The sequence below is a fragment of the Sinocyclocheilus anshuiensis genome, unplaced genomic scaffold, assembly GCF_001515605.1.
Source record: "Sinocyclocheilus anshuiensis isolate Anshui unplaced genomic scaffold, SAMN03320099.WGS_v1.1 scaffold766, whole genome shotgun sequence".
Classification (NCBI taxonomy): Eukaryota; Metazoa; Chordata; class Actinopteri; order Cypriniformes; family Cyprinidae; genus Sinocyclocheilus; species Sinocyclocheilus anshuiensis.
In genome coordinates, this window is record NW_015546060.1 from 980,864 (window position 1) to 993,758 (window position 12,895).

The 12,895-nt window shown below is 35.3% G+C and overlaps 1 protein-coding gene across 3 annotated transcripts in view; it reads right to left on the minus strand.

Annotated features, from left to right (window-relative positions):
* Nucleotides 1–12,895, minus strand: part of nr5a2 (nuclear receptor subfamily 5, group A, member 2) — a 55,388-nt gene that overhangs the window by 21,298 nt on the left and 21,195 nt on the right. The gene's annotated exons all lie outside the window — the stretch shown is intronic.

A 12,895-nucleotide genomic window follows, 5' to 3' on the forward strand; every position in this document is an offset into this window, starting at 1 on the left:
TCAATATTTTTTAGCCTATTTAGAGTTATCAAATAAAAATGTACCCTGTTTACTTTTTAAAAACTTGTTTCTAGTCACATAATTAATAATTATTGACATCATATTATCTGGGGGGGGGGGAATCCTGAAAGAACGCCCCTTTTTAGCATATTTCATTCAACTCTACCCCAATAATCATGTTATATACACCACCAGTCGTCAAATTTTTGAAAGACATTAACACTAAAATATTACGCAGCACAACTGTTTTCAATATTGATTTGGTTTCTTGAGCTACAAATCAGCATATTAGATTTCTGAAGGATCATGTGACATTGAAAACTGGAGTAATGAACTGAAAATTCAGCTTTGATCACAAAAATAAATTACATTTTAAAATATATATTCAAATAGAAAAACAGTTGTTTAAAAATGTAATAACATTTCACAATATTACTGTTTTTACTGTATTTAAATCAAACCTTGGTGAGCATAAGAGACTTCCTTCAAAAATATTAGAAAATCTTAATTATTTCAAAAATTTTTACCAGTAGTGTAGAAACAACTTATCATGATCAATCAATCTCAGATGGATAATATCAAGTTCTGTTGTATATTTTTGTTTTTCATTTAATATCCCAAATATGCAACATTATGGAGTTCAAAAGGTTTACAAATGTTGTTTCTTTTTGGTTTTTCACTCACAAAAGTTGTTGTTCAGTCATTTGTCATTTGAATGTTATTTCAACCTTCGACACTCGTGTCTCTGCGTTAGTAATTCGGACAGCCGGCAGGAAATCAATATTGGTCTTTAGGTCGCAAGAGGTCGTTCTCGTGTGAACTTCACCAAATGTCACTGTTTTTCACCCGCTGTTAATTAATATGTTTGTCAAGAGATACAGCTTCATTTATCCTTTGTGATTAAGTAGCGTGTTTAGCGTAGCGCACTTAGGAGCACGTACATTGAAGCGCTCTCGCACAGAAGTTGAACGGCTCCAACAACACATTCATTGTCACCCTCCTGGGTTCTCATGGCTCTCTTGGTCAATTATTAAACACAAGAGTGAGAATGAGGAAAAATATTGAAAATTAGTCCCCGTCCGACTATTCTTCAAACTGCTACGTGTTTCTGTGTGGACAGTTGAAGAGCTACACGTGAAACGGTTTTGATTCTTAATTCACCCATGAGAGAAGTTTAAAAAAGGGTGATGAAAATACAGAAATGTAAATGAAAATGAATGATTATGAAGACTTGTGAAAACAGTGAGTTGTTAAAATAATACTTGTGGTTTCTCAAGGCAAAGATAACGTGAAAGAAATGCCTCTTACTACCTTGGGAGGCTCCATCGATATCTGGTTCGGATTGTTTTGACTGCTTGTGATTCTTGTTTGTGCTGCTCTCATAGTCATAACAAATGCTACAAAATCAATTGAAAGAATGGATTTCCAAATCCGGCAAAGCAAAATCCTCAGAAAACCAATTAAATCTCTTCTTGTTTGGTATCACTGGATCACTTATATCAACTCTTTTACTGTACAATCAATACTGTATGGCCTGATTTCTAACATAAAATCTTCAGGTTTGAAATACTAGGACCGGTTTTTAAGCCCAAGAAGCAAATATATGCGTTTGGCATTGTTAGCACATCTCATGTTTCAATTCATGCAAGCCAGACATGCCCATTCTACAAAGAAACCTGTCATTTGGTCATTTTTTGACAGGCATTCTCATCAAAGGCTGTCCCCACATGAGCCTCTGATGCCCGGCGCTTTTGGGTCATCAAACAGGGACGAGGGTGCCATGAGTCAAAACAGGGGAAGACACAGCAGACCGGGGCTGCTGCCAGAAACACGTCAGATGGGCAGAGAAGGCATCTCTGACCTTTTAAAGTGTGTCTGACACTGCTGTTTCCATGTCAGCTCACTTCCCTTTGCACTGTCACAGCTATGTGTAACTCGGCTCTGATGTGCACTTACGACAGGCAAGCTATGTCCTTTAACACTGGAGGTAGTGTGACTTTGTAGTTTGATACACAGTGGCTATCAAATGTGATCAGCATTTGCGTTTTTCTGTGTAAATCGTTCATAAAAATAGTTGTACTATTTTTAATTTAAATAAGTAATTTTCTTAAATGTAATGTTGAATTGAACGCAAACATTTAGGAATGTTTTTTACTCATATACCTACAAAGGTTGGTGTTTTTTGGGCCGCTTTCATGAAAAACAAGCAGAACGAACTGTTACAATTTCTGTATAAAATTGTAAAAATTATTGTTCATTTTTTTTACTATTCTTAAAACTAAATCTGAATGCATCAATTTAAAAAAGAATGTTTTTTTTAACAATGTACACAGAAAGTGTGATTTACACAATTGACACTCAAATGCGTACAAAAGTTTTCATTTATTGGGTCTCATTAGTCAAACATGAGCAGAATGATTTGTGTAAAACTACTTTTGCTATTTTTAAATCCTATTAACACTATTTGCTTCCGTAAATTTGGCAATTTACAGGAAAAAAGTTATTAAGAACAATTTTTACAAAAATTGCTATCAAATCTGTATAAAAGTTTATGTTTATGGGACCTCGTTCATGAAATCAGCAGAATTCATTTATTTAAATTTTTCGTAAAACTACTTTTACTATTTTTAAGTAATATTGAAACCATTCTTGAATTGAATTTTGCCAATTTATGAAGGAATGATTTTACAAACAATTTGCAAAGAAAATAGCATTATTGTTTAAATACATAATATCTATCAATTACATTACAATAAATTTTTGTTTATCATTCGACAACTGGGTTTATCATTTAAAAAAATTTGGGCTTATTTTGATAATTCTGGGTTTATCATTTTGACAATTTTGGGTTTATTATTCATGAAAACAGAACAACATCAACTGTTTATTTAGTTTTTTACAAACAGCTTAAACAGAAATACATTGTGCTCATGTGCATTACAATTATATACATATCACCCAGCAACACTGACAAAATATGCGTTTTTTAAATGTTTTAGACTGTCATACAGTTGATGTGATTAGTATTTTTCCAGCATGGATCACAGGAATAAACTCAGGCAGACTCGCAGATTGTAAATTCAGTTGTATAATCATGACAAGCTAAAAATAAGATGGCAATCGGGTGTTAATGTTTATCTAGATGAGCTGGAAGGTGCTGGAAAAATACCTGGAGATCAGCCAAATAAAAACACACTTATTGATTTCAGTCTAGAGGCATTAAATTAGGAATCTGAGCTTTTGTTTGACTGAATAAGAAGTGATTAAACATCAAATCTGTTGACCTACACTGAAATCTCACAATACACACATTCTTCTTGCATCCCTCAGATATATAAAGTGTGCAACAGCTAAAACTCAGATTTTTGCGTTTATTCACGTGCTGTGCTTCCAAATTGTCAAAATCAGAGCTTTTACTTCTCTCTTATGATAAAAAATGCATATCCTCCAAGAAACCAATTTAATTCCTTTACGGTCATTCAGGCATTGCTAGATCAATGTAGCAATCAATTGCTGAAATTCCTGCTCCTAAAGAAGACCCTAAGACCCTGTCTGCCTCAACGGCACATTGAATGGAATTAAGGAAGTTGCCATATACAATGTACCATGATTATTTGTAAAAATTACATTGCAAATTCCTGCAATATATATATTTTTTTCATTTTTAATGTAAATGATGTGCAAATATTTCTCGTTGCATTTCCAAAAGTAATATTTATTCATCACTTCCTGAAAGGGTTGACCGGCGATAATAGAATATACTCCAAATTGCCAAAAAAAAAAAAGTTTTATCCCACACAGTTTTGTGCGAGTAATGAGCTTACGCAGCTGGTACTGCTTTTAATAAGTATTTTTTGTTGTTTTTGAAGTGCCCTAATGAACAGATTAATAGAATCTCCTTGAGTGCCCATTAATGAACAGAATGAGATGAATGATTTATTTACAACTAAAGGCATGCTGTGAGTGTGCGGTCCATAGTCACATTTGCATAAATACGAGGAAGAGAGAAAAAAATTATACGAGGGGTAAAAAAAAAAAAATCCCATCTGAAATCTTCTGACCTCTTGGATGTGGATCAGCGTTGCTGGTCGGCGAAACTACAGGTGAGGTTTGAAGTGCACTTCAATGGTGCCGTCAGGTGGTGAGCTTTGAGTCGTCTTCTGTGGACATCTGTTCATACGCTGCTACGCGCACTTCCTTTCTGCCAGGCTGACAAATAGTATTTCATGTTGGATGTTTCCCTTCTGTTGGTGATTTTTTTTTACAGCAGTTTATATAAGAAAAAATGTATCATTACATGAAGAGGCTTTTAAGCTGTTGCTAAGGTGTTCTGGGTGGTTGCTTACTGGTCCAAGCCAAAAGAGTCATTTTTCATGAGTATATATGACTTAGGTCCCTGCTTTTTTCTTCTGTTTAATTTCCGTTTAACTTTAGAGAGTCAGATCGCAAAAGCTGGTCACATTTACCATTGCTCAGAAAAATCTCATGTCCGAAATCCAGTCATTCTAATAAGAATCAGGAGTTTCATGTCAGGGCAAAAAAATTCAGATTTAGCTTGTGCGAATTCACTGCGTTAACCAACGGAAAGCTGCTTCGTTTGAAAGTGTGAGCGATGCTTTATACATCTCTACGCTATTGACAATGGACAATGGACATTTTTTTTGCCCACAAAATTTCGCATTGTGACCAAAACTCAAGAAATATGTAGTATTACTATTACTAAATAAACCTCTCCACAGTTTAAAGGGTTACTCCACCCCAAAATGAAATTTTTTGTCATTAATCACTTACCCCCATGTCGTTCCAAACCCGTAAAAGCTTCGTTCGTCTTCAGAACACAATTTAAGATATTTTGGATGAAAACCGGGAGGCTTGTGACTGTCCCATTGACTGCCAAGTAAATAACACTGTCAAGGCCCAGAAAAGTATGAAAGACATCGTCAAAATAGTCCATCTGCCATCAGTGGTTCAATCTGAATTTCATGAAGCGACGATAATATTTTTTGTACGCAAAGAAAACAAAAATAATGACTTTATTCAACAATTCGTCTCTTCTGTGTCTCTCCGCATCACCATAGCGCCATTTTGGAGAATATCCGCTGGACGTAAACTGCGTATACTGTTCTACTTGTCTGTGTCAGCTGCACCACACGGATACGTTTTCTACGTTTATTTACGCTTTGATTTGAACTAAAACAGCGTATTCATACTTTTCTGGGCCTTGACAGTGTTATTTATTTGGCAGTCAATCGGACAGTTACAAGCCTTTCATCCAAAATATCTTAAATTGTGTTCCGAAGACGAACGAAGCTTTTACGGGTTTGGAACGACATGGGGGCAAGTGATTAATGACAAAATTTTCATTTTGGGGTGGAGTATCCCTTTAAGGTATCATTCATGTCCGAAGCGAAAATGTAACAAAAGTTCATCTCTTTATCAACACTAATAGTTTTTGGAAACCTATAAATGTACAGTTACACTTATGGAAGATAAGTGTCCCTGAATCCCCAAAGGAAGTGTTAACAATTTGTGCTGAGGTGTCACATTCTGGCTTCCTCTTTAGCCGTCCCATGGGAGCTGATTTGACGTGCTTTGGATGCTCGAGACTGAAGGGCCTGGTTTATTTGGCCTCGCTTTTCACTGATCTTGTGGAAATCTCCCAGCTTGTTTGTCATGGCAGGGTCTCTGTTTGTTCACTTGCTCTCTTGCTGCCAGGGGGGTTGATAAGCATGCCGGGACTTTGAGCAGGTGGCCACCAGCCGCTGTGGCCCCATTGCTTCATACTCGTGCTCCTCTGAGGGAGCTGCCTGGCACTCTCTCTCCCGACTTATTTTAGAGTCCGATGTTGCTTCAAATGGGATAGAGCCTAGTGAAAGAGCGTTGCAGGAGTTTAATTGTATACTAATATATACTAATGTGTACTAATGATCTATAATCGGGACAAATGGCTGAACGTAGTTCAGTAACTGATTTGTTTTAAAGATACAGTTTACCTAAAAATTAAAATTTTATCATACTTTACTCACCCTCATGTCATTTCAAACCTGTATGACTGTCTTTCTTCTAAGGAACACAAAAGGAGACATTTTGAAGAGCGGCTCTTTTCCATATAATCAAAGAATATCGACACCAAGGGCCGAAAAGTTACAAAAAGGGCATAAAAGTGCCTTAGTCCTAAAATTTCCAAAATAAACATCATGAGTCTTGTGTTTCTCGTAAGCTGAGGTGGAGGGCAAGATTTTTAGTGAATCACAATTTATTTTCAATGTGTTTCCCACAAGAAAATCTATTGTATGACTTTAAAGGAATTGTCATCTCTAGAGCAATAGCCGTATGGACCACATTTATGGCGAATGGCCAAAAAAATGCTTTCATTATGGAAAATTGCAGCTAAGATTCTTCAAAATGTCTAATTTCGTGTTCAACAGAAGCAAGAATCACAAGGGCTTGGAATGACATAAGGGAGAGTAAATTAAATATTTAAATCTGAAATAGGTTTTCGAAACTGTGACAGTTCATAGTGACATTATTAAAATGTGCTCAAAATGTTTAGATACTGTATGTTGCGTGTGGTGTGTTACAGCAGTCTAAGAAAGGCTGGATGCAGAAACCGACTCTCAGCAATGCAAACTATCCATTCTATAATCTTGTCCCAGTGATGTCGTGTCCATGGGGCACATAGATTATGTAGGCTTTGACTGTGTGCCTGACAGCAATGTAAATTGAGATGTCATAAAATATCTTTGGGAAAACATTTGCATTCCTTGTTGTAGCTATATCTGTGAAGAGCTCATGGTATTCTTTCTCCGAGTGTCTCTGTGAGGGGGGATAAACAGATGCCCATAATTCATGTGTTAGCGTGCAGGTGAGCTGGTTTGGGACTTGTCCAAGGCTAGCAAGTGGACACCGAGCAACTTGGTGGAGTGGCTGGCTGATGCTGGGGCTGCAGGAGGGGTGTTTGATCGATCGAGATGGGGAATAGATTGATCAGTTCCCACGGTGACTGCATTAACACGCTCCCGAGTGTGACTCTTGACCTGTGAAACACCCAGAGTTTGATCGGAGCCCCTCGTCATGTCATCCCACAATAAATTCAGCAGAGTTTAGTGGGACATGTCAAACATCACAGAGATGAAGGAGACTATAAATGCTGCTTCTAATTAGTGCTCAACCCATATGGGTTTTTCAATGGCCGACCACATGCTTATATATATATATATATAATTAATATATTCATATTATAAAAATATTATAAAATGTATATTATATTTTTACAAATTTATATATCCAACATTTGTAAATTATTTTGAACATATTTAAAAATATTTCTTAAATAAATTACAAATTTAAATATAAATAATTTTTTGGTACTTATTAATCAGTTTTTTTTTTATTTGTAAAATTATTTTAAATAATTTTACAAATATTTTTAAATTCATTATTTATTTACTTATTTTAGCAGCCATTATATATCAGTCTATCACTACTTCTAACTTCTAATTACTTATAATAGTAGATGGCAGAAGTTGACAATTTTATATTCCAATTCAGACAAACGTACTGAAACAGATGAGGTATAAATGGCTATACTATTGCTGGCATTTTAAAAATGCCAGCAATAGGGGAAAAAAAGAAGAAATCCACACCTGCTGTGCCGTGTTCAGTTGCCAGCAGTCATATTCTACTTCAAGGACACTTACTGTGTATCTTTTCAGAATGAAACTGAAACAGGTTCTTACAGTCTGTTCTTCACATACTGCTAGAAAACTATACTGTAGTTAACCATAAAGCACTACAAAGTGCATATACTGTATATGTTCTTATGTACTTTCCTGAAGGGGTTTCTGTTACTTTTCGATGCTATGATTAAAGACTAATTAATTTCATTCATTCATGAGCAGTAAAGTGGCAGCCTTTCATTAATGAAGTGATATTCAATAAAAAAACGCAACCTTTTTTCTCTCCGCATGCTTTGCAAAACTCTAATAAGTCTCTTGAGCAACAGCACAATCCAGAGAGAACAGAAGGATGAAATTAGGTTATGGGAACGTAACAAAACTTATCCAAACCTTAGGCCATTTATCAAGTCCATCTGAGCAGTTGTTTCAAACAATTCACATAAAAAAAGTGTACAAAAAAACAAGTCTCTTCCATTGGATCGGAGGGCTTAAAGCTAAGAAGCTATCAACTAATTATCAAAAAAACACAGCAGCCCTGATCAATTATTCAGCTGAACATTAGACTCCTAATATACATGCAGTCATGGGAGGGAAGGCTCTCTGAAGTACCACACACCACGCTACTTTACCTCAACCCCCCTTTCCACGACTCAGTGAGAAAATAATGCTCTCCACATCCACAATGAGTTGTGCACGCCACGTTGAGCCCAAATCGATCAAGCTTCTCCATCTGCACGCCGCACACACACATATATTTACACGCGGCGTCTCGCGTTTAGAATGATCGCTGTATTTTTATTTGATTTTATTTCCCCACGTGCCGTATTTTTCTCCTCAATTCCTCGATTTATGGGTGTCTTTATTGGCGACGGCTGTCAATATTTATGGCTTTTGTGTGACACGCTGACAGACAACAGGAAATGACTCTTGATTGGCTCTGTTGGGAAATGGGTCCAGGTAGGCCAGCGCTCCTGTATTATTTAGCTGGGAGATGCAGTCGCCTACCAGAGTGGCTTTATGCGTCTGTCTGGTCTCGTCTGTAAGAGTACTAACGCACTGCCATTAGTAACTGCATCATCTGCTCTTATTGAGGCCCAAAAGAACAGCTGATCTCTCAATGTACCTTTACATTCCGGCATTTCATTCAATTTAAACCCTTTTTAGAGTAGCTTTTCTAAATATTTATATATCAGTGATGCATTTAATTGCCATCAAGGAGTAACCTTTGCATGCATTTGGATTAAGTGATAATACAGTAAAATATATATTTAAGAGTTAGATAGATAGATAGATAGATAGATAGATAGAGAGATTTTTTAAGTCAACAAAAGTAGTGTTCAAATGTTATTAATTTATATATATACACACACACACACACACACATATATATATATATATATATATATTCAACTTTTTTATGCATTTACATACATTCACCAGACTAATAGGATGAATTAAGTAATATTACAGTATAATATATAAAAATAGCAAACAATAGTTCTAGAAGTAATTTTATTGTTTCAAAATTATTTTTTATTTATCTGCAAGTATAATATGGATTAGAAACAAATAAAATTGAATTGAATTTATATATGAATATATTTAATAAATACACAGTTCCCTTTCAGTCGGTCACTCTCGACGTCATGTCGGATGACCGACGAAATTGGGATCTCGCTTAGAGAGACCAAAGACACACACACACATACACACATAATATAATTTTTTAAAACTAAATGCAATATATATTGCCATAATATAATAATGTAAGAAAAAGTATGTATTTGTGCAAATATGTGTGTGTTTGTATTTTATATATTCAAACAATTAGACAATCAAAAATAATTAATACATTAATATGCATTTAATATTTTATTATTATTATAATTTACTATAATAATACTATAATAATTCACACATTGATTATTTATTTATTTATTATTATTTTATGGCTGTATATTGTATTTAGTTTATATATATATATATATTATATAACTTATTTTCATCTGACATTTCATCAATACCATAATATATAAATTCTTTTTTTCTAATCAAATAATTATTATGACTTGATTTTGAGCCAGAACCTTTGTAATGAGTGACACACTGTGGTAACAAAAAGTGAACTGGATAACACTAGATGGGTCTCGTGCCAAAATGTCAGACGCATGCAGCTGTAGACCACCCTCCTTCACTGAGCCTTACAAACAGGTACAGAGAGAACTCAAAGGCCTGTGCACACGATCTAAGAGAAACATTACTGTCTTAACTATTATGTCCCTATAGTGCCATTTTTGGCATTGCACCATTGTAACACAATGCGCTCTAGTTTTAAAACCGCTGTCAACATGTCAGTTACTTGAGTGTTGGCCTGGTGCGAATTTGAAATATTTTCCCGTAGTTCAGAAATGGTGAAAGCTTCCTTTCATCTTCGTCAGGGGGTCAGGATGAAGAAAGAATGTAATTACGAAAACTATTCTGAAAGTTACGCTCATTGATGTAATGTGCTTGGAAACGTTTAAAAGTGCCAGGACGATGCCAGTCGAACCTACACTGTGAGGCAGAAATAAAAGATATAAGTCGGTTTAATGAACAGGTGGCTTTGTCTTTTTCTGACGCCTTGGTGAACGTTTCTTCGCAACTGCGTCTAACGTTCTCCAGCTGAATCACACATGCCGTTCATCAGGAGCAAATCCATTCACACAGTCCAGTTAAATATAAGTGTAAGCCTAGCCTGCACACTCCCTGTCTTTCGGACCGCGGTCCTTATCTATTGTGTTTGGGACATTTCAGCACGTCTGGAATAGATAGCTGTAAATAAGATGCAAAAATAGACGTCGTAGACAACTGCTGACAGAGGGAGACTGAGATCGGACACTAGAAACCTCATGCCTGCGCTGATTACTACAAGTTAATTAAACACTGAAGGACAGACAACAGCAGATCCGGACTGAATTAAACAAATGCTCTTTTGTAATGTGCACATAAAAAGTTTTACACTTTCAGTTGGAACCGAGACGTTTTTGTTTTTGTAATTTTAAATTTAATTATATTTGTAATTATTGTTTATAGCATTATACATACACACACACACACACATACACACATAATATAATTTTTTAAAACTAAATGCAATATATATTGCCATAATATAATAATGTAAGAAAAAGTATGTATTTGTGCAAATATGTGTGTGTTTGTATTTTATATATTCAAACAATTAGACAATCAAAAATAATTAATACATTAATATGCATTTAATATTTTATTATTATTATAATTTACTATAATAATACTATAATAATTCACACATTGATTATTTATTTATTTATTATTATTTTATGGCTGTATATTGTATTTAGTTTATATATATATATATATTATATAACTTATTTTCATCTGACATTTCATCAATACCATAATATATAAATTCTTTTTTTCTAATCAAATAATTATTATGACTTGATTTTGAGCCAGAACCTTTGTAATGAGTGACACACTGTGGTAACAAAAAGTGAACTGGATAACACTAGATGGGTCTCGTGCCAAAATGTCAGACGCATGCAGCTGTAGACCACCCTCCTTCACTGAGCCTTACAAACAGGTACAGAGAGAACTCAAAGGCCTGTGCACACGATCTAAGAGAAACATTACTGTCTTAACTATTATGTCCCTATAGTGCCATTTTTGGCATTGCACCATTGTAACACAATGCGCTCTAGTTTTAAAACCGCTGTCAACATGTCAGTTACTTGAGTGTTGGCCTGGTGCGAATTTGAAATATTTTCCCGTAGTTCAGAAATGGTGAAAGCTTCCTTTCATCTTCGTCAGGGGGTCAGGATGAAGAAAGAATGTAATTACGAAAACTATTCTGAAAGTTACGCTCATTGATGTAATGTGCTTGGAAACGTTTAAAAGTGCCAGGACGATGCCAGTCGAACCTACACTGTGAGGCAGAAATAAAAGATATAAGTCGGTTTAATGAACAGGTGGCTTTGTCTTTTTCTGACGCCTTGGTGAACGTTTCTTCGCAACTGCGTCTAACGTTCTCCAGCTGAATCACACATGCCGTTCATCAGGAGCAAATCCATTCACACAGTCCAGTTAAATATAAGTGTAAGCCTAGCCTGCACACTCCCTGTCTTTCGGACCGCGGTCCTTATCTATTGTGTTTGGGACATTTCAGCACGTCTGGAATAGATAGCTGTAAATAAGATGCAAAAATAGACGTCGTAGACAACTGCTGACAGAGGGAGACTGAGATCGGACACTAGAAACCTCATGCCTGCGCTGATTACTACAAGTTAATTAAACACTGAAGGACGGGACAACAGCAGATCTGGATGAATTAAACAAATGCTCTTTTGTAATGTGCACATAAAAAGTTTTACACTTTCAGTTGGCGCTTGTATTTTATGGATTTGTTTCGAACCCATTACGGAAAACAGGTGCAAAACTACAGCTGCTGTGCAAATTTAATTTACAAGTGTGAGGTACACGAAAAAACCTCAACATAAAAAAGCAAACATTTCTGTGCCAGTATAATACAGTAAAAGTAATAGAAAATAATTAGTGTTTGAGTATATATATATATATATATATATATATATATGTGTGTACAAACATTTAATATATACTAAATATTCTAAATATTTAAGTATCAATGCATTTTGTATGAAAGTTTTGCATGCATTTGGATTAAGTAATTACAGTATATATATATATATATATATATATATATATATATATACAGAATAAAAAAAATTTGTTTTGTTTTTTGATTTTTTTATGGTGATTTATAGCAATTCCATCTACTAAATGAAAGCATTTTTCAAAGCAACATCCCATGAATGCTGATATTGCGTCGTTTAAATGCAAGGCTGATATTAAGGCTCTTGTACAAGATGCTATTTTGGTATAAAGCAACTATTTGCGGTTATGAGGGCAAATGCGCAGCCGTTTTTTACTTTTCGACTAGTACATAAGGGGTGAAAATGTTGATTGAGTTGATTTGCTAGCTTAAATCAGCCTCTTCGGAGCAGTTTGTCTGCCGTCGACTCAGTCTGATTGGGGTGTTTTGGGGCTTCACTCTACATCCTAGTTTTAACAAGCATCCAGTGCGGCCAATAAAAAAGGCTTTTACCTTAATCGCCATTAAAAGATAATATCAAACATTAGTCCCTTTCCGGAGTACAAAGTGCTTACAAATGCCGAAG